General features: G+C 55.5%; 1 long non-coding RNA gene across 2 annotated transcripts; it reads right to left on the reverse strand.

The window, feature by feature from the left end:
- Window positions 1-3,971: 3,971 nt before the first annotated feature.
- On the reverse strand, window positions 3,972-25,202 carry LOC108494696. Of its 2 annotated transcripts, XR_001873935.1 has the most exons (5): window positions 25,006-25,202; window positions 23,658-23,962; window positions 22,789-22,935; window positions 6,717-7,079; window positions 3,972-5,661 (listed from the first exon to the last, which is right to left on the reverse strand). It is a non-coding gene; the product is annotated as an uncharacterized LOC108494696 (long non-coding RNA). The 2 variants fall into 2 exon arrangements; XR_001873934.1 differs by lacking the exons at window positions 3,972-5,661; window positions 6,717-7,079 and adding an exon at window positions 15,231-15,652.

Genomic DNA, 25,202 nt, shown 5'->3' on the forward strand with positions numbered 1-25,202 from the left:
CTCCCTCCCTCTTCCTGCTGCCCATATTGCATCCCCACGGGATGTCTCCTGAACTCGCCTCCCCCATGTCCCGAGGGGGGACTCGGGTCTGGCAGCAGAGGGAAAGATGCCGGTAAAGCAGGTGCTGATAAATAGGTCAGCAATTCATCCCCCAGCACGGTCCCGGCAGCACCGTAAGTGACGTTAAAAGCCACAGCCAAGCACAGGAGCCCTCCCACTGCTGGTGAGAGAACGGGCCAGCAGCGAGGTCTGGGACAGCCATTGCATCCTCATGACTTCCAGACCCACTTACAGTGACTCCAGGATTAAAAAAGCAACAAAGAGTTTTCATTTTGGGTAAAGATTTTTTAAATTTATTTAGTTAGGAAGCACCCGTTAATGTCCCTGCCTTCTACAAGGCTCCAAACTCTCTCTCCATCTTCCCCTCACGCTCCTCACCAACCTTGTGGAAAGCCATTACCAGGAAGCAGCTTTGAAGTCCCAACTTTATTAAGATTGATTCCGCCTGCCTCCAGTTTTGACAAGTCCAAAGCAAACATGCAGGGCCACGGGGAGATTTGGTAATAATTACCATCTTTAATTACTACTAAAACATCAATTGCTCTTGTTCAATTAGTATCAGAGATCCAGGCATGGCAAATTTTGTAGCACAAAATAAGCTGAAAATTGATTTCCGAGCACTTAACGCAGATCCCAAACTGCAAACCCGATAAGGGGGCGCTGGCAGAGCGCGGGCACCGGCGGGGAGGCACCGACGGAACGGCTCCGGGGGAAGATTAATAACTTGGGAACTTACATCCCGACGTGGAGTGGGAGTGGCTGGTGAGGGGAGCGCAGGGGAGGGGACAGTGCAGTGACAAGGACAGAAGCAATTAGAGATGAAACCACTGGCGATGCCACGGAAAGGGGGCACAGAAACTCCACTCTCACCGATGCAGTGCCACCCACCACGGTCATCACGGAATCATTTAGGCTGGAAAAGACCTCCAAGATCATCGAGTCCAACCTTTGACCAGTCACCCCCTTGTCACCCAGCCCAGAGCACTGAGTGCCACGTCCAGTTATCCCCTTCAGGGATGGGGACCCCACCACCTCCCTGGGCAGCCCCTTCCAAAGCCTGACAACCCTTTCTCTGAAGAAATGCCTCCTAATGTCCAACCTGAACTTGCTTCCAAGAAAAGCACAGCCAACCCTTGGAGGACCCAAAGCCAGAGCCCCCCATGCCACCAGACATGTCCCTGTCAGAGAGGGAAAGGGGTTCATCTGCTCTCCAGCTGCTTCCCACAGATACTCATTCCCCAAAGCCCAGCCAGGACACACCATGGGCCTTACTGTCATTAAAGATGAGCATTCACACCACAGCATTCCAAAGCTCCACTCCAACATTCCAGATTCACAACCAGCCAATGTTTTCCCTTCCATTCCCAGCCAGGAAGAGGAGGAGAAAGGCCCAGCTTCCTGGCCCCAGCACCCCAAGCTGGAGGGAGCAGCTAATTGCTGCCGAGATGGGCAGAGCCATTTGCATAATGAAGCGTGAAAGGGATGTTTAGCTCATGTATTTTTTAGAAGGTTTATCTTTCATTTTATTTAGCTTAAGAAGGGCACGTCACTCAAACCCCGCGGTCATTTATAAAGACATTTGCACTGTGCCTGCGCAGAGCTGTCTCCAGGCCTAAGTGGCTGCTCTGACCAGCCTCGAATACTAATGGGAACAGAACACCAGCAAGGGATGAGGCTGCTCCCTTTCTGGTATTCCTATGTGCAGCTTTGTCTGGAAAAATCTCCAGCTTCCCCCTTGTGAGCAGGCTTCTCTCTCCAGCCTCCCGAGCACCGTCCCCACGAGGGAAATGCCACCACTGAAGTACCAGGTGCCCGTGGAAGCCAAGGCTGCCCCAGATTTCATGCAATTTAGAGAAACTGTCTTTGCTGTAGTCAGTGAGCAAAGGAGTTCTCTGGACCCCCTCCAGCCTGTCCCAGATGTATCCAATGTCCCAGTGCACAGCTGGGACCCTGTAGTACCCCCAGGATTGCCCTGTCCCATCAGGCTGCTGAGCAGGACCCAGCTGGCACCAACTGGGACCTGGCACAGCACATCTCACCAGCTGGTTTTCCTGTAGCACCAAAGCCTTGCAGCACCCCATTGACTGACCAACACCCTCCCCAAAACTTCTTGAGACCCAGCATCTACCCACACCACAAAGACAGGGCTTTCTCTCACCAAATACTTGAGCCAAACAGGCAAACGACTGGAAAGTCATGCAGAGGGACCAGCTGCCCACTTGCTCGGCTTATTTCCTCCTCTCTTTCATCTGCTCTCCCTCCCACGCTGCTTCCCCTCCCACTTCTGCCCACTGCTTAAAAGGAGAAGCTCATCTCAAGCGCTGAAAGCCAGAAATTCGCTGTGTGCCTTTGTCCCTGCCACAGGTGGCTCCAGGGACCTCTTCCACATTGTCCTTGCTCCCACACAACACAGCCCCCATCGTTCCTCCCACGCTCCCTGGAAACCTCTCGAAGCGACCACCCGAGGGCTGTGATGACGTGTGGTAGCATCACGTCACTCCCCAGCATCCCGAGGTGGCCCCTGCACTGCCCACTGCCCCAGGGCACAGACACCGAGCCAGAGACCACCTAAACACATGGAGACAGAGCAGGTATTGCTCAGCTTGGAACTATTTCGTGGAGACCCTTTGCAGCATGGAAACAGAAAGCAACCGCCCAGGGAAGGGCCATATTCAGGGCTCCACCTCCCCCTTGCCAAAACACACACCATTTTCCTTTTACACAGAACTTCCACGTGCGGGCGCGCCACTTGCCTGGGGTTCCTGCGGCGAGAGCGGCTCCCTCCACCAGCAGCACACGCAGATTCCGCACGGCCCGGGTCCTGCAGCCCCGAGCTGGGTGTGGCCACCCCTATTTAAAGGCTCTGGATTAGCACAATTGTCGCCGGGACAGCCCCGGTTCTAACGGCAAAACTCAGCTCAGGTGGAGCTGATGAACCCGGCACGCACAGGTGCCCCTGAGCTGGAGAGAGGGCTCCAAATTAGCACACGCACAGCCACTCATTACTATTATTACTATGACATTATTAATTTCCCCACCTCTCATCTGCACCTTTTCAGTGGCTTCATTTCAATCTGCTTCAGCATCGGGGAGATGGAAATTAAACCCCAGCATTTATCCTGGAGTCACGCAGCCCTTTCCCTCCTCCTGCCCCTCCATCGCACCCTCTCCCCGTGTGCCACAGGATCCCAGCACTCCCAGTCCAGCTCGGAGCTGGCATCCACGGCCCCAGTTCACCCCATAAACAGGGATTGGGTAACTCCAGGGCAGCAGCCAAGCAGAGGATGCAGCAGCTGAGATCTATTTGTTGGGAGTCATTAGCTACTCTGGGCGATCAATCTATTACCATAAACTTAAGCTTCCAGATTCTTTCATTTTAAATGAATTTTCACATCGTATTTCCAAATGAGCTCTGCCTCCAGTCAGCTCCCCTTTATCTAATAAAGCTATGCAAATATTTTGTTATATTTCAATGAAATATGTCGAAAACTATTACCCAGTGCATTATCTCAGCATCAGCAGGGAGGCTCTGGTCTCTGCCACGGGCAGGCTGTCACTCATCGAGCCCTGAGGTGACAGAGGATGAGTGTCCCCTGCCCCACTGCCACCTCTGTGAAGGTCACCTGAGGCAGGTAGTGCTGCTGTGGGGCCAGGGGGCTCAGAGGGGGCAAAAGGGACATGATGCCACTGCACACGTGCTGCTCTGCTCTCCCAGGGCACGAGGTGGCAGCTCTCCTGGCACCCAACTATGCCCAAGCCAGCCAAAGGGCTGAGACACTTGGATACACACCTTGCTGCCTTTGATTTGCAGCAGGTACTATTCTTCAGTCCTCCCCTCCCTCCTCTAGACTTGTTATTGCCAAAGGACACAGTGTGCCAACCCACCCCAGCCCCCTCTCCGATCTCAGAACTCGCCTTTATAGATTTATTTTTTTAAAAAGCACTTTTATATTTTTAATTGGTATTCTGCAAACTCGGAGCCTTCCCCAAGGAGCTGGGATGTTTGTCTTCAAAAAAGCCTTTCTTTTCCCGACAAATTTTTTAAAGTACAGATTTTGCTGGCACGGATGAATGAGCTGCCACGTGCCCCCCGCGACCTGCCCGCAGACGAGGCGGCTTCTCCCTCTCCCAGGCTCCGGCATGAGAGGGAGGAGAGGCAGTGCAGCAATGCAGCAACTTCCCGGCACCAGACCCCCAGCCTGTGCCCTCCCCAGCCCCCCAGGCAGCTCCTGCCAGGTCCGGGGGTCTGGATCCCAGCCCGGGAGCAGACGCTGCTCCCCCGGCTCCCGCTCTCCTGCGCTGGCACCAAATTAAATAACTGCAACTCCCTTTTTATTCTCCATTTGACAGTAACGTATTGCAAATGCAGCTGGTTTTGACATCCTAATATTCAGGCTTGTACCCCTTGGGATAAACACGTCATCTGTTATCTGAGCAAATGATTTGTACCGGGACAGCAGGGAGCAGGGAAGCAGAGCAGACAGGCGGAGCGGGGACGGGGCACAGAGTGGTGCCCAGCCTGGCCATGGGCCTGCCCGGGCTGCCACAGCACTCTGGTGGCCCTGGGAGGGCTGGGGACACGTGTCCTCCACTGCCAGTGAAGGATGTCCCCATGACCCAAGTGTGGGGTTAACTGGCTTTTATCACACCCACATGGGCCACATCCTTCCCAGGGAAACGCTGACAGCCAGTGCACAGGGCACAGCTGAGTGATTAGCAGGGTGATGGCACTGCTGCCACCAGCAGGGTGAGGGCACAGCTCCAGCTCCTGTCCCTCCTCGAGTGCTGCCTGGCTGCCTGTGATCCAGTGGGAAGGCAGCCAGGACGTCCATGGTGCCCCACAATGATGAGCCCACACCATGTGCCCGAGCATCGCCTGCCCGGCTGTCCAAGGGCTGGTGTTTCCCTGAGGTCACTCCCTCGGGATGTGGCAGCGTGGCCAGCTCATCCACACGGCCACCATGTGTCTGTCACCAGGCTGGTTTTACTGGGCAGGATCTCAAATGTTCATTTCCTTTGAGCGATGAGCAAACTAGAAGAGTCTCAGATCTGTTTTTAAGACACTTGTACTGAATGAAAGGCAGAGAGGGACTGAATTCCTCATGAAATGTTGTGATCTCTGTGAGAAAACAATGGGCACAGGAGCTGTGAAAGCAAGGAGGTCCATATCTGTTGTGTGTGATGGAGCCTGGGCTGGGAGCCTGGAGCAGAGGGTGGCTCATGGTTGGTCCCCCCTGCACCCTCCCCAGGCCACAGCCAGGGATGGGCAGCGGGGTGTCCTTGTTTGAACTGTGCAGAGTCACTGCAGCAGGTGCACGGAGCCACTGGGAGCACTGGGAATTCCAGCTGTGCCTTTTCCTGTGCGGGTTTCTTTTCAGACCGTCACAGCTCTATCCACTCCCCGTGGCTTCCCAGGAACAGGCTTGCAGGGCTTAGGCGATATCAAAACCCCATTGATTGTTTTGCTCTGTGTTTAAGGAATAAAAGTGGTGGAGCTTTCCCAGAAATCCTTTGAGCAGCAAGACACAACGGCGGCTCGGAGCTGAGTGCAGAGCAAACGTAGGGGTTTATTTCTCTTCTCTTTATTTCTCTGGACTTGCTCTGCAGAGGAAAATGATTGTGGATGTTATTTAATCAGAGGCAGGAGCTGATTCCTGACTATCTGACTTCCTGCTGTACCTGATAGCTGCCCTCCCACTGGCTCTAATCCAGGTATCCATGTGGTGCCCCCAGTGCCCTGCTCCAACTCCATCACCTGCAGAACCACCTGCATCCCCTGGCCATGATCCTGTGTCAGTGCCATGCTGAGCACTGCAGGACCTGCTCCCACCTGGGACTCCCTGTCCACCAGGATGAGGTGCCCCTGGAGCTTCCTGGGAGCTGCCAGGCATCCTCAGCCCGGGCTCCATGGAGGGAACACCAGGGCTGAAGCAATTTCACACCAAACTCCCCATCCTCTCACCCCGTGCTGCCACCTTTCCAATTTCCCTTCCTGCCAGGCACCAGGCTCCGAGGGGGGAACTTGGCACGAGGTCTGGAGGTTTATGTTAAAATCTGCAGGAAGATGCTTGGTGCCTGTGAATATTCCGTAGGAGGAGATGGATTAGTGACTGAGACGTATCTGAAGGGATTTGTGAGGAATTATTTATGGTGGTAACAAGTAAGCACTCATTTAGCTTATATTATACATTATCCAAACAAGGCGTTGAGCTCTGGAAGTTAAGGCAGTAATGCCACTCCAAATTAAATTCATCAGTGCCTTAATTAAGATCTATATTTAGTTGTTAATTAAGGGGAGCGAGCAGAGGGTTAGATGGTGCGTGAGGAGCGATGCTGTGCCGTGAGGAGCGTGCGGTGGGCACTGGGCAGGTCGGGGCCAGTGCCAGGATAAAGTTTGGGAGGGAAAAGTGAACTTGGAACACCGGGAAGAGACGAGTGGCGGCGGACACGGACACGGCTTCCCTCTCCTGCCTCCCCTGCACCCGCCTAATCAGCGGCTACAGCCGGCTTTGATCCCAGAAATCAAACCCCTGTCTGATGGGTGACTGGATGTTATGCTAATCCGGGTTGATTGAGCTGAGATAATTACACTTCATCCAGGTTTCCTGGGAGTTTTGAATAAATATTGATGCACAGCTGTCCCCCTGCTCAGGTACCTGAAGTGGAGAGCTCTTTTCTGGCTCCGAGCTTGCCTTGTGCCAGTGGACGGGCTGGGAATGGCACCAGTGGTGGGGCCGGGGACACCAGTACCCACTGGTGGCCCTCCTGGTGCAGGAATCACATCCAAGCTCTCTTTCAAGGTGCTGTGGGCTGATCATGTCTTCTCCCTACCCAAAGCAGCAGCACACCTGGCCACGGGGCCTGTCCTGTCCTCCTTGAACCTTCACCAGGGTGTTTTCCAGGGCCACGCCTGCCCAGGATGCTGCAGGAGAGGCAGCAGCACCGGCATCCTCGGTCTGCATCCCTGGGATGGGCAAGGAGCAGCTGGAGCCTGCGGCCAGGAGCCATCTGAGCTGACCCTGGAGCAGGAGACACAAGAAAACAAGCAAATCAAATTATACATTCCTGGGAAGCATTTATAAGTTGTGTGCATTCTTTAATCTTAATTAGAAATCTTAGCAGCCCCTGCCGACTCTGTAATCAACGCTGGAGCGCGGCTGACCCCCATCGTGCTCACCTTGAGAGTCTGGAGCAGGTATTTGAGGAGGGAGCTGGGGAACGAGCCGGCTCCATGTGCTCGGTGTGGTGGGGAAGCCTCGGGGTACGGAGCCGGGATCGGAGCGGCGGGGAATGATGAGTGTTACGGCTGAGCTCTAATTAAACATCCCACACTGACAATTCCAGGAGCCCCAAATAATCTCCTTGTTTGTCTCAATAACATCCCTATTTGCAATAAATGTGATTTCCTTGCGTTCCATGAGAGCAGGCAGGCGGGAGCTGCTGCCGGCGTGGGGGGGAGCGCCGGGCACTGACATGGGAGAAAACAGATGCTGGTGTGGCTGGAGAGCCTGGGCTTGTTGGGAAACTGCTGACTGGATAGGTGTTGCCAGGAAAACACCCTGTCCTGTCCACATGCCCCCTGCACACACCGTCCACCTCCAAGTTATTAATGGGCAGCGCTCGCCAGCTCTTCGTTAGCGGGAGGATAAAGAGCCACGGTCCAGCTTCAGCTGAGCAAACTTGGAGAGGGATGGGCAAACAGGGAGCTGCTGGCCAGGCTTGTGGGGCTCATGGCCATGGCAGAGCTGTGCCAAGTCCCATATCCCAATGGGACCTGGGCTGTGCAGGACACTGGGCTGGGGGCTTGGCAGAATCCCCCCGCAGTGCTGCAGACCCTCTCTCAGTGCTGCAAGGGGCTTTGCTTCTTTCACTTCCATTCTTCCACGAGGAAGATGCAAAGGATGTTTGGGGGGGGCAGGAGGGGCTGGCAGAGCCCCCGGACAGTCGGTGCCTGCAGCAGCAGAGGAGAAAGAAAAGCAGTTCTGCCTCTCCCATCAGCCGGGGGGCTCGTTTGTCCCATCATTCCAGTATTTTGGATGTCTTCCAGGGAGTTTTGCTCTGCCAGCCCCCTCCCACTGCGAGCTGCATGCTTCCCAGCCCAGCCCCTGTGCGTATATATCTACGTATATATACACTTAGTGTGTGTATGCAGCAGGCACATTCACAGCAAACAAACAAACAGGGCTGCTCTGTATTTGTACACAGAGGGAGTGATTCCCGTCTGCCTGCTCTTCCCAGCTGGGGCAGGAGCATGAGCAGGGGTGGGAGCAGAGCTGGGGCAGTTCTGCTCTGCTGACCACCACCACTGGGTCTGATTTTGTAGAATCACAGAATGGTTTGGGTTGGAAGAGACTTTAAAGCTCATCTTGTTCCACCCCCTGCCATGGGCAGGAACAGCTTCCACTAGACCAGGTTGCTCCGAGACCCGTCCAACCTGGCCTTGAACATTCCCAAGGATGGGGCAGCCACAGCTTCCCTGGGCAGCCTGTTCCAGAGCCTCACCACCCTCAAAGCAAAGAATTTTTTCCTATTTTTTCACTGGGAGACCCCACTGGGATGTGCTGCTCCGACCCACTCCGCTCTGAGGTTCAGGACAATCCTGTGCCGTGGAGGCTCTGCTGGGCCCTGGCTGCTGCCCCCAAATCCCACCATTTCTTTCAAGCCTGGGGGTAAATAAAGCAGTGGTAATAAATGAGAGGCACCATCCTGGCACTCCTCGTGTAATTGCAGTTATTTAATAACCTCCTTTTGACCTAAGCAAGGCAGCCAAAAATCCTTCCCTCTGAGGGGACCACGCCAGGTACTGCATCCTGCATTGCCACTCACAACAGCTCATAAGCAATAAAGCCCGAGTTTTAGCAATAATTAAAGCTCCCAATGGCTCCTGAGTCCATGGCACTGATGCAGCCACCCTGCACGGGGAAGGGGAGCAGTGGCACCTGAGCTGTCCCTCCTGGGTTGCAGCACACACAGTGCCAGCTTGCCCGTGGATGCCAGAACACCACCCCCGTGACACCCTACCCTGCCAGACCCCGGCTCCCCACCTGGTTTATTTTATTAAGCACCCTCAGAACAAGCAGAACTGGCAGAACTGTGATCTGCTCCATCAATTGGATCTGGTAGAAACTCACAGACTAATTAAGTCGTGTCCCTCCCTGCCCGCCCCAGCCGGAGCGCTGCGGGGAGGGCGAGTGGGACCCGGCACGGTGCCATCCTCCCTGGTCTCTTCAGTGCCCTGCAGCGTGGGGTGCCACCAGGAACCCCCCCAGCCCCTTCAAATGGAGCAGGGAAAGTAGGATGATTTGTTGACATCTCTGCTTCTGGTCATAACAAAAATAAATAAATAAGGGGGGAGAAAAATCCCTGCGAACATGAGTAATGGCCCAGGAATGAGCAACCCAAGATAAAACTGAATAATAACATGTCAAAAACTACACGATGTGGGTTTTTATTCCCCAGCGGAGTTTCCTTCCTGCTAATCCATCACTGTAGAAGATGCAAGATTACTGCTTTCAGAAAAAACTCCGGGAGATAAATGTGAGTAAATTAGGGTTTATTATATTATTTAGGACGATATAATTTCCAAAGTTACTTTATTAAATTATTTATGCCCTTGGCGGTGGCTCAGCTGGGCAGTGGCCCTCCTTGGCAGCATCCCCCTGTGCCGGGTGGCCGTGGCAGTGGGTGAGGCAGGGACGGCAGCAGTGACAACCATCGTGTCCCGTCAGCAGGGATGGCACCCTGCGTGGATCCAGGGAGTTGCACCATCCTGCCTGGATCCTGCTCCACGGCCCCCTGAGGGGTGGCACCTCCCAGGATATCGGCGAGGGGCAGCAGCCCCCGGGAGCTCCCTGCTGCTACTGAACGAACGCACCGTGGACGTGCCCGTCCCGCTCCCCTCCCCGCTGGCACTTAGACAAGGAGCTGGGCACTTCTGTGGAAATTGCAGCAAAATTACAGCCCCATCCGTAATGAAAGGCTTGTCCTCCGGAGGGGAGGCTGGCAGGAGCCAGCCGTCCTGCTGCAAGACAAATGTACCCTGTATTTAAATCCGGCGGAGGAGACGCTCACCGGTGAGCGGCCTCTCCATCAGCACATGGCAAAGCCCGGCGGAGAGGTCAGGCCTGGCACGGAGGGAATGGAGCCACGGGGCCAGGACAGGTGAGGCAGGGGGGGAAAGGTGAGCCTTGTCACGGCCGGGAACGGAGGCTGCTGGCAGGAATTTAACGTGCCAGTCCTCCAAGCCGGGAGCTCTGTTTCCCCGAGCAAGCAGGGTCACCGAGCATCCCAGATGGGAATGCCATGCCCCAGCCCTGCCACCTCCATGGATACACCCACTCCCAACCCTCGCTACAGCCCCTGCTGGCATCATCACCAGAGCCATGGTCCCCACCACCAGAGCGGTCACGTCACGCCTGTCATCCGCTCCTCAGCGCCGGGAGCTGCCGTGGCATCCCTGCTCGTTAGCTCCCGGCCCCGCCGGCCGGCTAACGAGGCCGGAGCTGACAGAGGAGGATTACCCGCTCCCAGGAAGCCGGCGTGATTGTGTTTACTCCAGAACCTGGGCCGATTTAGTTGTCGGTGCGCATCATTAATCTTCTTCTACAATCCCTTCCCCATCTGCTCCCACTTTTTAATGAACTGCCACTTGCCACATTCAATAAAATCAACACTTTCCCAGGATCGCAGCGAGAGGGGAAGCGAGAAGCAAGGCAGGGAGGGAGGGACGGAGATAAAGAGATGCACTTTGCTTTGGGAAGGTGTTTTCTCATCTACATGGGCAAACAGAGCGCAGCAGCCCTCCCTGAGACACTTTTGGCTGCCTTGCCCCGAGCCAGTCACAAATAACCACATCAGACTGCGCCGAACGCGAGCCGTACAACGCCAAGTGTCAGCCCAAGTTTGATCCCAGCTCTGCTGTTCTACACAATTATTTTCAGCGCATCAATACTGCAGGCGGCACCGAGATTGTAGTTTTCCAGCTTGCTGGCAGCTCTGGGGATTCATCCGATATCAGGCTATTACCTTCTGATTACTTTCCTTGGCAGCCAACCCGTTTGGAGCTGGCAAATAAACAATAGGGAAGAGTGTGATGGGGAGCTTAGCTTTCAAATTACACTTTTCAATCATTTGTCACACCAAAGGTATAATGAGTGTTTCATACAAAACTCAAAAGGCTGCGAGGCTGGGGGGGGGCTTCACTTAATGTGGAGGGTGCTGGGTTTGGGTGGAGCTCAGAAACTCCATCTCCATTTCTCAGAGTTTTTGTTTGTGGATGTGGCCAGCACAGCTGGGCAGGACCTGCCGGAAAGCCCTGTGCTGGGGAAAAGAGCCAGAACCCCCAGGGAAGGGGAAGGACAGGGCAGGTGCCATCCCAACACACCTCCAGTGACCTCCCTGTCCCTGGCAGTGAGAAGGACTGGAACACCTACACTAATCCTTAAGCATTTGTTCCTTAAAATTACTCGGGATCAGAGAACCTCATGTTAATGTGGATCTAATGTGGAAATCCATATGAGCCATTGGGTATTAATTAAATGCCATCACTCTATTGATATTCTTGGTGTTTATTGCTCCTGCAATTAGCACCGAGCCTGCACTGCTGTGGCACTGCCCCCTGTGCTGCTGTGGCACTGCCCCCTGCACGGAGCATCCCCCGGGCACCCAGCAAAGGGCAGCAGTGAGAGCAGCCCCAGCCCGGCCCCTTCCCGACAGCCACCTCCCGCCCTGCACAAAGTTTCCTGCAGCAGGCTCAGAGGAGAAGCTGCTCTGGGAGTCAGGATGCTGCTGCCTTGCTCCCTGCATCCTCCCCCGAGCTGTTCCAGCCCCGTCTCCCTCCTCAGCTTGCAGTCCCACTGCCCACATGTCAGACGAGAGCAAGGAATAGAAATCGCTCCTTAAAGTTCACAACCCGTCACTCCGGCTTTCAGAAATACAAGCAAAAATGGCAAAGCAGTAGGGGGAAAATCCATTTCTTTCGAGATGATCTTTCCCTGGAACATGTCCTGTTGATCTGCAGTCAGGGAAAGGCGAGTGTGTTTGTCTGAGATAGGGGAATCAGATCTGTCTGAACTCTCCTCTGCTCCAAACTCCCCACTTCAAAAGAGCTTTCACAAAAAGAAAAGCCTTGAGAGAGCAATCTCTCCTGTTCCAAGACCTTTCCTTTGGGAATGTGCCCCTGGAGGGAGGATCAGTCCTTCTGCCCTTCTCCCATGCCAAAGGAAACAGGGAGATGCATCTGGCAATACCGCCAGGAGTGAGGACAGGACCAGGCTCTCCCCGGCTGTTTTTGGGCTGGATCTGTGACCCCAGAGGCACTGGGGGTGTTTTGGGCTGGATGCTGTGACCCCAAAAGCACCAGGGCCGCACTAGGGACTGCTGACCTGTCGCATCCCGCTGTGTGGCTGAGCTGAGTGCCTGGCAGGAGGCAGAAAGAGCCTTTATTGCTACAGGGATAAAAGGGCTTCGCAGGGACACCTCTGGCTGCCACAGCTCCTGGGGCACCAACACATCTGGGGGGACACAGACAGCCCTGCCCATGGGGGCAACACTCGCAGCATCCTCACTGCCGCGGGGCCACCAGCGGCGTGGGGACACGGTCAGTCCCGCCCTGGAGGGAACCAGGCTGCCGTCTCGGGGGACACTGCGACCACGGGGGCACCGCGGAGCGCTGGGGGTCTCATTAGAGCCTCTCGCTAATGGCAGCGGCGCGGGGCCGGCGGCTGCGCGGGGATGCGGGTCCCTGCGCCGGTGCAGCAGTGCCATCTCCCGTCCACGCCGCGGGGACAGCCCGGGGCTCGCCCACACTCTGCGAGGGTCCCTCCGGGGCTCTGTGTCCCTGCACCGCTGCCGGGGGTTCGCTGTGCCCGGGAGTATCCCCTCCAACACGGGGGGCTGCCGGCACCCCGACACTCGCCGGGGTTTGGTGGCCGGTGCTGCTGCTCACGGAGAGGGAACACTGCAAAGCAGCTCTCTGCTAGCAGAAGAAACTGGAGAAAAACAAGCTCTTCATCAAAAAGAAAGGGAAAAAACCCCCAGCAGCGTGACCTATAAACATCTGCTCCTGTTGCCTTCAGTTATTGCAGAGAGAGAAGCCAGAGATATTTCAGGCTGCTCATACATCTGGGAAGGGGTTTGGGGTTTGCCTTACTTTCCCCCCGCCCTTCCCCCCGCCAACCACTTTCCAGGCTGTAAGAACTGAAAAGCCCCCGCAGAAAGGATTAGAGTTAAACCTCCCTGTCATTATCTCGAGGCAGTGTCCCTAAATGCTCGCCCCGAAGGGGTTTGCTGTGGGGCATCTGCTGCGGCAGGTCTGGCAGGTCTCCGAGCCCCTTTCTACCCCCTCTGTGATGAGGGGACAGGCAGAGAGGCACCGAGAGGCACCGCAGGGTGCATGTCCGGGGGCTGAGCCTGCTCCTGCCCCCACAGCTGCCAGCAATAAGGAAATAAACACTGTATGTTCACGTTTGCTCTCCTGCTGCCCTGATTCCTGCCAGGATGAGCAGCTCCTCACTTCGTCTTCCTGAAGGCAGCCCGTGTGGGAACCCACCCTTCCTCAGGGAAGCAGCCCAGGGCCTTCCCAACAGCTGCCAGATCAGCCAGGATGCCCTGGAGTGGTCCTGGATGCTCTGAGTTACGGGGGAATTTCTCTAGAGAGAGGGTGTGCAAAGTCCTGCCTTCCCTTTAGCCAGGTAGGCAAAGGATGCTCTCCAAGGGAGGATGCAGTGGCCAGACGCAGAAAGGTGCGGGAGAACTGGGAAAGAAGACGAGAAACAAACCCCAGCTGGTGAACAGCATCGGGAAATCCCACTGGGAGCTCAGGAGAGGAGCGGGAAGTGGTTTGTGTAACCTTGGAGACGGAGACAAGGAGCCCGAAGCGGAGGGAGCGGTGCCGGGGCGGGCACCGGCCTGAGCGCTGGGATGGGAACATCGCAGGGGGCTGGGGCAGGAGGGGTGTGAACCCCTTCCCACAGCTGGACAGAGGGCCTGGGAATGAAGCCCACGGAGGGCCTGGGTAAGCACGAAGCAGTTCTGCGGGGAAGCAGGAGGGCGAGGCAGGCGAGACTGTGGGAGAGAGAAGGGGAGGTGGAAGGATAGAGGGAGTGAAGCGGGAAGGAGATGATGCAAGAGCAAGAGAAAAGATCAGATAGGAAATAGGGAAGAGTGTGGATAAAAGCTGTACCCAGGCTGCACCGGCGCTCCAGCCAACACATCACAGCCAGAACTGCCTGTCTTGTGAAGCGCTGTATCCGTTTGGATAAATCCTATCCATCATCCAGAGCAGGCAATGGCTGCAGTTCCCTCGGAACTTGGGCTGCCTTCTGCTTCTCTTACTTTCTGTCCACCCCATTTCATGCCCCTTTTGCGCTTTCCCTTTGGCACAAAGCCCTTGGAGCAACCCTCCAGATTCTCTCCTGCCTGGCCACCAACTCGGAACTGGGGACAGCCACATGTTCCCTGCTCATCCCTGGAGGGAGCAGCAGCCCAGGGAGCCCAGCACTTCCCACTGGCCGGGCAAGGGACACCTCGGATAACGTGGGGCATCAAACAGCCGCAATTAGCTCCGATCTTAATTACACACAATACTGATGAGCTCATCAACTTAATCTAATTAGTCTGCAGAGCTCAATTGCCTGTCCCTTTTTCTTAAATAATGTGCTATATAAGCCTATTATCCCTTTGGATACAACCTGTTTGCTCACACGATCCCTCAGCCAGGCGCAGCCGGCCCTGCCCTGTGCGCCCATGGCACCTGTCACCGTCACCTTCATGTCCCTCTGCTCCCTGGGGAGGGGAAAGGTGCTTTCCTGAGGGGCTGGAACCCCGCAGCATCCAGGCTCTGAAAGTACCATCAGCTCTGGGCAGTGGTTGGCACACCCAGGGATCCCGGCGAGCCCTCAGCGCCGCAGCCATCGCCCCCAGAACCTGCCCTCGCCCTCTCCCCGAGCAGGAATCAATGAAATCCCCTAAAAGCTCATAACTCGGAGGTAATTATAAGAAGCATCAATTACCCAGCGATGCAGGTTTCATGAATTCAATTAATTTGCATAGTGATCGATTGAGGCAGGGCCCCCGGGGGCCCCGGGGAAGGGAGGACATTGTTCTGCACACCATTGATTCCACAATGTAAAACCAAAGCGCTCTCCCCTCATTCAGAGCTGCTCATTCAGCCATATTAACTTTCAGATCATTTATTTTTGTATGTCTTTCAACTCTGTTTGTTGCTATCACACAAATGCAGAGTATTACATTGTAGAGAATAATTGAATCAATACAGTCATGGTGCTCTGGGTCTCCCAGACCCGCAGGAGCGCGGGAGCTGGCGGGAGCCTGTGCGCAGCCGGAGAGGGGTTGTTTTAACCTTTCCAGTTATTAAAATGCCCGTCTGGCTCTGGATTAACTTTCTGCACTGCACGGTTGTCATTGTTTTGCCGGGATTGGAGCGGGAGACGCCGGCGCTGTGAGGAATCCACAGAGAGGCTGGTCCCTGTCCCCGAGCATCCTGAGGCTCCATGTCGGGGTGCAGACCCAGCCAGCCCTCCTTCCCCTCGCCGTCCTTCTCCATTGCAGGTGGCCACACGCAAATAAGGGCCTGGGAGAGAGGAAGAAGCCCCTTGAAATGAAAAGCCGGCGCATAAAGGAAGAATCCTTCAGATCGAAACGGCTCTGAAAAGAGACGGGTTTTAATTCCGCCTCCCCTCCCACTGGGATATTAGACAGCTAAATAGCAGCGTGCCTGTTTCCTTCAGATAACCGGCTCCCAATGAGCACCGTAATTGTCCCCGGCCCCTCTCCGGCGCCGTGCCGAGCAGGTCATTTACCGCCCGGCACACGCAGCTAAACACAAATCCATTTTCCAGGGGAAATTTCTATTCTTATCTGGGCTCTGCAAGAGGGTCGCACGCGGCCCCCGTTAATTGAAGCTTTGGTGTTGGTTGGAGGAGGCCTCTGATCGGCTCCGCAAAGGGCTGAGGCGCCGCCGCGCGCCTGCGCCCGCTGGGCACCGCCGGGCCGGCCACGCCGGGAAGGGCATCCTAACAGAGAAGGAGGGGGCACGTACACCCCACCTCAGCAGTGACATGCCCCAGGGCCACCTGCCTTCAGCCCCGGGCTGGTGGCCCACGCAGACCCAACCTGTAGCGCCGAGCGCCTGCCCAGGGCGCTTCCCGTGATCCGGCGTCTTCTGAGCGCTTTGGCTCGTTTGCTGCAATATCCTCCAGCAAATCAAGCATCCCCTTCTTGGGATGTTTTCAATCTGTTTTATGTTGATTTTAATTAAAGAATTTGAAACTGAACAAACAGTTCGTAGCAGGTGGCCATACGAGTGTGAAATAAGCAAACTGTTCTCTCTGCCACAAACCCCACCAGTAAATTCCTTCAAATTAATCCCAGCCTCCGAGAGGCTGCCGGCTCTGTCTGAAGCAAGCCAGGCTCTGCCCTTCTCCAAATATTTGCCTTCATCCCGGTGCCAGGAGCTGGGGAGCAGGGATGGACAGAAGCCCTGTCCTCAGCAGGGCTGCTGTCTGCCCACCTTCGCTCCTTGAGAACAGCAAGGCTGATTTCCCAGTGGGGAAATACTGCACCACGGATTTGGGAGAAGCTCCTGGAGCCTGGCTGCACCCTGTAATGCCACCAGCATCAACCCTAGCCAATGAGGAACCCTTCCTCACCCTCCTCCTCCTCCTGCCCAAGCATCCCTTCTCTGCTCCAGGACTGTCCTCTGCAGCAAGGAGCTCCTGCCATGACCTTGATGGTACAGAGGGAAGGGCCCCTGCCCAGGTAACAGCCACTGCATATTGATGGCCCCCAGGGAAGGCAGAGGTGAAGCACAGATGCCCACAAGCCTTTATTCTTGCAAGGCTGCGCCAGAGACAGCAAGGGGAGAGAAAAAAGGAGGGAGAAGAAACACACGCTCCTCTTCATCTCACACTCCTACCCTCTGCTAGGAATCTTATCAGCATCTCTAAGAGATCACATTTTGCCCTCTGGAAACACCAGCTCCCTCACTGACTGCAGGTGGAGAGGAGCCATGGGCTCGTGCAGGGTCTTGGATCCTGTCCCCTGGCCCTGGGGTGCAGAGGCACCTTGTGCCATTTCCATTTTCCTCCTGGTTCCCACCTCACCTGCTCTTCCTGCTTCTCCAGGCACAGCCAGGGCTGTGCTTTTAACAGATTCCCTGCCACTTGCTGTCTCCCACCCCAGCTTTTGGTCTCAACACCATTTTGGGGAGGGAGGCAGCTCTGACCAGCCACGGAGCCACTGAGCCACCAGCTCCTCACTCCACTCCTTTCAGAGGGACAGACTTGTCCATCTCTCCCTTTTCCCTCTGCAGTGCTCAGAGCACGTTTAACATCCATCTCTCCTGTCCCCAGTGACCCAGAGCCAGGACTCCAGAGCCACGCTCCGGTCAGGCCACGCTTCCAGGAGCCCGTGTGTGCCCACGCCAGCCGAGCTACCCGGATAATTACAAGATGTTCCACTTTCCTGGGATTACCGTCGGTTTTTCTTCCCTTCCCCTCAATAAATATGGATGCACAGCTGCTGCTAAACACAAGCAACAGAAATAAAAAGGGGGCAGGCTGCGAGACGCCGCTGCTTCCCTCTGCTTCCCTCCCTGGGTGCGCTCCCAGCGCTGCCGCTGTCCCGGATTCAGGCGGCTTGGAGGCGAGGGGGTGGATTGGGATTTTTTTTTTCCCCAAATGCCAGGCCCAGGTGTCTGTGAAGACAAAAGAATGCTAACAAACACCTGGGGAAGGAGATGGGATTTAATAGAAAAGGAGGCAGCACAGCTTCTCCTGCAGCCTCGCCCCGGAGCCTGGAAGGAAGAGCTGAGATTAAAGAGCTGAACCCCTTCCGTGAAGGCACCACGGGAATGCCTCATCCCAGTGCTTCCTCCCAGCCTTTAAAGGCGAGGATATGCTCTGCTCCATATATTAATCTCCTAATCACTAAATTAATTTCCATCTCAGTTACAGCACGCTCGGAGTCTATTAGTAAATCCTGGCCTGGCTGCTTGGCAACTTTTGTTGTAAGATTCCTATTAGATCGTGTTTCAAACCGGCGGAGATGGAGCAGTTATTATCTTAATAAGTCAAACATTAAAGGCACTACAGCGGGGATGGGAGCGCTCCTGCTGCTCCCAGCCGTGCATCCAGGCACGCACAGCACACCTGGATGGATGGCAGGGATCCCCACCCCTCCCGCCCTCGGGGAGCCCACCCTGCGCCCCCAGCACCTCTGGAGCCAGTTCCATGCCATGCTGCATGTCATTCCTCACTCCTGGAGCCCACACAGAGCTGGTCTCCTGCTGGGCTTCATTCCAGAGAGGAACAACCAGAAGTGTTTGCTCACTCGTCTGTGAACTGATTTTCACCCAACCCCTGGCACATCCCCTGCACAGGCAGGATGGGGGCACGGGCAGAGGGCACTGGGCAGCACCGTGCCGGGCTGTGGAGGGGCTCAGGACCAGCACAGGGGGACACAGCCCGGCTGGGGATGCCCGGGAAGCACACGGGCATGGACAGGCACCCTGTGTGCCCCCCAGGCCAGCGCAGGAGGCTGTGCCAGCTCACTGCAGATTGCCTCCACCATCCACCCCTCTTCCCGCGCCGCACGCCGGCTCCTCCGGCTCAGTGGCGTGAAATTTAATTTGCAGCAATCAGCTGGAGGTGAGGCAGGCGCCGAATTAGCTCGACGTGGTGCTCTCGCCTCCGCCCAGACCCCCCCCGCTGGCAGGCGGCGGAGGCACACGGTGCTCTGCCTGTCATCCCAAGCCCGGCACACCCGGACGGGGTCACCCAGCCAGGGCCATCGTGGGAACACGGGATCAGCCGGAGCTGCCGCGCTCCTCCCACCTGGTCACAGGAGCAACACGGAGGGTGAGTTATGGCGTGGCTGGATGCACACATATTCTGATAAGGAAGAATAATAACTTGTCAAAGATATATATGATATGTGTTTTCTTTCCAGACAGAATATATATTGGGATAATTCATCAACTCGGCCTGGCACTGGCCAGAAGAGAGAAAGAAGAGAAAAAGAAACTCAATAAAAAGAAGTCAAGGCAGAAAAACCCCTTGGCACTGAGTGCCACCTCCCTGCTGGCTCCCTCTGCTCCAAACTTTGTCTGGCAGGGACTCCTTGGCTGTTCCACTGGACTCGACTGCATCCACAGGGATGGTGTGCCATGAGCACCACAGTGGGCTGGGGACAGCTGTGTCCCCAGCCACCCTAAGGCCATGAAGAGGAGTAAAATGTGAGTGATAGAAAGAAACACTGAGAGAAAACCTAAGCACCAACAGCCCCAACTCCGTTTTGCCTAACTGCTCTGAGCACCTCCCAGGAGCAGGGCTGTGGCACAAACACCGGGACACAGGGGCTAAAAGCTGGCACATCCCAACCTGGCACACCCAGGGAACCACAGGAAGATGCAGAGGGGGTTTGTAAAGTGATTTGTCAACTGACAAGCAAAAATATATTACCAATTTAGGCCCGTGATTTGCCTGCAACTTTTTTATCCTTGAGATGTTGTTGAATAGATTAAAGTGTCAGCTTTGATCCGTGCATTTGGATGGAAACATAAATATCTCCGGTGCTTCTCCTCCCGGTCAGCTCCTGCCATGGGGCCGGTGGGCCCAGGGGTGCTGCCTGGCTGTGCCCACCCCCAGACAGAGCCCCAGGGCTTCTGCAGGGACCTTTGGCAGTGCCTTTTGGGCTGCTCCTCGTCCCCCAGGCTGTGCTTCCATGGGAGGAGGCAGCTGTGGCTGTGGAGCAGGAGCAGGATTTGGGTGGTAATCCCGTCTATCCTCCCTGCACGCTCGGCTGAGCTCGGCGTGGCTTCCCAGCTCCCAGCCCGGCTGGCCGAGCAAATCCTGCTCACACAGAGCTGTCAAAAGTGGATCGGAGTGCACAGGGCAGCAGCTTCCCTCTGCCCCTCAGTCTGGGGCTGCATCCCTGCTCCTGGGGATTTGCACCCTCCTGCCTCGCTCCCTCCATCCCGCAGCCCTGGCACGGGCACAGCAGTGGCTGCCCCCAGGGCAGCACCAAGGCAGCACCCCCAGAAATGCCAGGATAGCAGGGCAAGACCTGGAATTATGCTGCTATTTCGGTTAGTGGGAATTTGGCTGGACCTGCCAATGTTTTAATGCTGGTATAGAGCACAGGCTTGGCTGGAGAGCGTAGGGAGGGATTTTGGATGCTCCTGGGATGCGGGATGCACATCCCAGGTGCAGGATGTGCCACTGGGGCATTTCCCATGCTGGCACTACCCCTGCAGCCACGTTGGACATGGCTCCGTGTGGTGCCACACCAGTGCCAGCCAAGCACCTGCTCCTGGAGCAGTGAGCAGAGATCTCTGTTCTGGGTAATTTCCTGACACAGAAATATGCAGCATCATTCCACTTTCAGGCAGGGAAACAAATGAGTCTCCTCTTGCTCCCCTCTCGTGTTTTCCCCTCCTTCCCACCCTCATTTGATCCCGCTCCATGTGGCAACATCAAACAAGCGTTGAATATTTTAGCTCCTGTAAAATATTTATGTTATAACGCACGGAAGGAAATCGGTCGCTTCCAGGCCATGTAAACATATGCCTCCAAACAGCTGGATCCCTGGCAGTGCTGGGTGAGGATGTGGCTGCACAGCTGTTGCATTCCCAGGTATTTAAAGCCCTGGGAGGCCAAGCATGACCAGGAAGGGGCAGGGAAAGGAGGACCAGGGTCTCGGAGCCCAAATGGCTGCTGATGGAGCATCGCTCGCCCTCAGGCAGCTCCTCTGCCCTGCCCCACAGAAGGGTGGGCAAAGGTGGTGCTCTGAACCCCTAGAAGAGCGAGGGCCTCCCCTCCACCCAGCAACTGGAGATTAATTGAGGCCTGCCATTAAAATGTCACCGAGAAAATTATTAAGTTAAGGTAAACCACTTCCACGCGTCAAAAGCAAAGGCAATCAGTCCCAGGCATGTCCCCCTAGGAAATTATGTGGAGTAATTAATCAAAAAGCTAATGAGAAATGTGTTTTCTTTCCCAGCCTAACACCACATCATATTCTTATTAGCCAAGGTTATTACAATAGTAATCATGCATGCTCCGAGTTCAGATTGGGTTTTTTGCTCCACTGCCACCAATTTAGAAAGCCATTAATGGGAAAGATAAACCCCGATACACAAACCAGCCTTTTGTGTTTGTGTGCCCGGCGGGTGATCCTTGCCTGTCACCCAATTCTGGGCCACCCCTTCCCGTCATGACGGGCATCACGGGCGGGCACTGCCAGAGACACACCACAAACCAGGGAGCTGCTGGGGCGAGGCTGCCAGATCCCCTGGTGCCCTCCTCTGCCTGCTCTTCCAGTCCTTTCCCAGGACGGAAATAATCAACACCCAAACTCCAACAGACATTCTCGCTGTGCACAGGAGACAGGTTAGGATTAGGGTTCGGGAAATTGGGAACGGCGCTGTTTGTGAGCACCCAGTCCTGGCACTGGATGCTCATCCCTTATCCAGCTCTATCCCTCTTGTTCCAATGCCAGGAAGGGGGACACAAGTTGCTCTGTAAATCCATCTGGAAGCAGGTAATCTGCTTGCTACAATGGGTTCCCCCTTGGCCCAGCTCAAAGCGCAGCCACCTGCCAATCTCAGCAGCCCCAAACTGCACTGTCAGCACCTGGCAAAGGGAAACCAGCTCTGCTTGATATTCAGCATTAAATAATTCAGCCCCTACAGAGAGACGGGGGAGAAGAATGAGCCTGACAAAAAATATAAAGATTTCCTATGCCCTGTTAAAAATGCATTGACCTGATTAGCTCAGCTCGAGGAATGCTGAGCCACGCTGGAGCTGAGCAGGGAATCCCAGTCTGCACTGACAGCAGCTCGGAGAGGACCTTGGCGGGCAAATCCCACTCTCCAGTGCACAGGAGCACCTTCTGTGGGGGGTGTGTTTGTGTGTTTCCCTGCTAAACCTCTTCTCCTTGCTCGCATACACGTGACACATGGGAGATCTTGCTGTGGGAGTGCCCTTCCTTCACAGAATCACAGAAACAGCTGGAACAAGTTGGAAAAGACCTCCAAGATCATCATCAAGACCAGCCTTTGACCAATCACCACCTTGTCAACTAGACCAGAGCACTGAGTGCCACGTCCAGTTTTCTCTTGTCCAGGGACATCCCACACCTTCCCTATGCAGCCCCTGGCAGCTCCCTCAGGGCTCCGTGGGCACGAGCCAGAGCACTGGAGCCCCCCTCCCTTCCCTGAGCCCCCCTGCACAGCTGCCCCTCTGCCTCCCCGCCTGCCACACCGCTGAGGAATCCCACACAGTCTCTCCAGGATGTTTGGCAGCCCCAGCTTTGATGTGTGGATTAATGAGAACTGACACCGCTGGAGCAAAGCCTTCAGAAGCCCAAAGGCAGGGCCCGGGGCAAGCCTGGAGGGGACAAGGCTCTCTGAGTGCTCCCTTTGATCGCTCCGTGCTTGGTTTCACCTCCCAGCAGCGGGAGCGGGGCCTGGAGGGGTGGTGGCACACACAGTCGGGCTGCCCAGGGCTGGGTGGTTCCAGTGGGCACCCTGGATGGTCCCACTGGGCACCGTCCCTGGGCCTGGGTTTGCAATGGCACCCTGGCACAGCCACCTGAGCACACACTGGCATCCCAGCAAGGGCATCCCTTGGGAGCCAGGCTGGAGCCTCCCAGCACTGCTCCCTCCTCCCTGCCCACCCCGGCACAGGGCAAGGTCGCAGTGCTCACCTGTAGCACTGGAGCTGTGCTGGCCAGGAAGGGGATGTGGTGTCTCCATGTCCTCTGCCTGGAACAGGGCTCCTCTCCTCTAGGCTGGGGACCTCATGGCATGGCACTTGAGCAGGGCTGGATTTGGCCAGTGTCCCGGCACGGCACCTGGAGAGAAAACAACTGCATCACCAAGAGAGAAAACAACCACATCACCACCCAAACACCCTAAAGAGGAGCTGCTGCAATATAATAACCTCCCTCCTAGTCCACTAACTGAAAAACCTCCAAGCATAAACCTCCCTGGGATCCCAACAGGAGCACAGCCGGGGGCAAGGAGCTGTTAGTGCCAAGCGGGATGAGGAGGATGAGGAAGGCTGTGGTGTGAGCAGCAAAGAGCTCTAATCCCTGCTGCCAGCATTGCTCTCCGGGGCTCTCCACAGCCCCCCATCGATGCACTCATCAGAAGGGGCTCCCCCAGGGTAGGTGGGCAGAGCCCTGGGTGCTGCAGGACTCAGAGGAGGGCCCTTCAGGAGGAAATCTGTTCGTTAGCCAGTAATTACACACGGACCAGAACACTGCCAGGGCATCAGGGACATAAAGCACTCTACAGTTATAATCTGGAATTCCTTCTGGAGGGTGTTTACTGCTGGAGCAACACTTGGTTTACAGCAGGGCACCAGCCTGGTCCTGGGGCCAGAGGTGCCAACAGGCAGAGGGTCCTGCCCTCGGCCACCGCTGCTGCAATCCCCTGGAGCAGCCACAGTCACTGGGGACGTGGCCATGGGCATCCCCCGGAGCAGCCGAGGACATGGGCCTCGCTCTTGTCAGCCCTGCAATCCCTGTCCCCACAGCAGAGGGGACCAGGCTCTGGGCACTGCCATCCTCACCTTCTCCTGCACAGGAACTCGGGCTGGCGGCGGCAGGCGGCCTTAGCTGATGAAGTTATAATTCCTGAAGTTCCTCCAAAATGAATATGGATGCACATCTGCCTCCACTTAGGTGTAACAAATTGGTAGAGATTGTGTTAAATTATGCTGAAACCGTGTCCACTGCCAACATCTCAACTACCCCGGGCACGGAGTGGTTGTGGCCCGGAGCTGCCGGAATCTTCCGTGGACTGGAAGAAAGAAATGCTGCAGTTTTAACTCTTCAGCAGTTTAGTGCAGAGGGGGTCCTCCACGTCCTCCTGCTCCTGGAGAGGAAGAGCAGACACTCTGGGGGAGGCAGGGGCGGCCAGGCTGCCCCTGAGACCCCATTCCATGGTGGGGACACGGTGCTGTCCCCCAGGGGTGGCCACAAGGTAACTGAGGCACGGGAACCTTCCCACGCCCCAGGTGTGCAGCAGAGCGTGGCTGAACCATGAGCCCAATTACCCAGGGCCTTGCTCTACCCGCCAGATAACGCATCTAAAACATGTTTATTTCCATCCAGGCTGCTTCTCAATTTGATTATTTATCTCCCATTTAGCCTCTGACAGATCAAAGGCTCGGCGGAGGGGAAGCGGAGCCGGGTTGCGCATGAAAATGAGCCTTGATACATAATTAATTAACATAAAACAGTTTCATTAGGAGATGGTGTTACATGGCTGTTTGTCTTAAAAATTTAAGCTGTGTAAAGAGCACGAGGGAAAATACATCTCCCTGCCAGCCCCTTTCCCGTTGCTGCCCAGCCCAGCCCAGCTCCAGCTCCAGCTCCCGGGAGCACAGGGAGGGGCTGGAGCGTGGCCCCTCTCCCTGAATTGCACGCCATGCCTCCTACCCTTGATTATTAATCTGTTTTTAATTCTATTAAGAGATAGCCAGGAGAAAGAGTATCAATTTTAGATTAACAAGGTTATTAGCACTTAATTATGTGAGGTGTCTTTGTAATTGAAAAGGAAAAGAGGAAGCGCCATAAATATCCCGGCCCCCGAGCTCCTGGGGGTTTGCGGGTGGCTCTTTATTCACGAGGCTGTGGAACCATAAATATTAAATATCTGGTGAAAAAAAATTACAAGGCAGAGAGAGGATGCCCTCTGGATATTCCGGCGCCGAATGCTCTTGCATTTACAAATATTCATTAACTGGGATCTGCAAAGTTATTTCCACCAAGACTCGGCGAAGGAGGAAGAGAGAGAGAGAGGTTATTGAAAAAAATAAGAGTCTAGAGTAAATATTATTAGTAATTTTTATCTCTGCGTGTCCCTAATTATTCCATAATTAGGGAAAGTGCACATATGCATATACAATCACTAACCTGTCGGTCTCGGGGATCTTCGTTCCCAGCCCTGCTGTGGGATGGAGTTGCCAGGAAAAACTCTTCTCCCCCAAAAAGAAATGGGGGGGGGTGTGCCCTGGGAGGACCCCACTGTGGCACCATCCCCCAGTGCTCCGTGCTGAAAGCCCGGGACGATTTAGGGAGCCACCAGCTCTTCCCAGCACCCGCGACCTGGA

This window comes from Lepidothrix coronata, unplaced genomic scaffold (assembly GCF_001604755.1).
Source record: "Lepidothrix coronata isolate B3197 unplaced genomic scaffold, Lepidothrix_coronata-1.0 Scaffold27, whole genome shotgun sequence".
Classification (NCBI taxonomy): domain Eukaryota; kingdom Metazoa; phylum Chordata; class Aves; order Passeriformes; family Pipridae; genus Lepidothrix; species Lepidothrix coronata.